This window comes from Procambarus clarkii, chromosome 5, assembly GCF_040958095.1.
Source record: "Procambarus clarkii isolate CNS0578487 chromosome 5, FALCON_Pclarkii_2.0, whole genome shotgun sequence".
Classification (NCBI taxonomy): Eukaryota; Metazoa; Arthropoda; class Malacostraca; order Decapoda; family Cambaridae; genus Procambarus; species Procambarus clarkii.
The window spans coordinates 4,132,229-4,132,786 of NC_091154.1; positions in this window are offsets into that span (position 1 = coordinate 4,132,229).

Here is a 558-nt window from a genome sequence, read left to right on the forward strand (position 1 = left end):
GTTATTTATAATGCGTAAACCAAGTAATTTGTTAATTATTACTAGATTTTTCAATAATTATTATTATGCTAAAATTAGTATTATTATTTAAGAAATGTTTGGTTATAAAGAGTAAATAATTAAGGTGTTTATATGCTCGTATTTATGTTCTAGAGTTCAATATGTCCAATTAACCGGTCCGCAGGGATTAGAAACCCCCCTCAAGGGAACACTTATATAACTTATGCTATTATCTAATCTCTATCCATGGTTAGGTTAGGTTAAGGTATGGTTAGGTTTCATTACACTTGGTTACATTAATACGATGTATTAATGACGAGAATGTGATATATACAATTGAAAATTATTTGAGTATCCCCATGAATTTCATTTGCAGAAACCCCCATTCTTCAAAGAAAACGTTTTCAGCATACATATATATTTTAAACCAGTAACATATAATACAATAAAGATATACCTTGAGAATAATCTCCATTTATGACAAAGGTTCATTTGCCAGTTTACATGTAGACTGTTATTGGAACCATAATATACTTTCATGCCATCAGAAGTATGCGG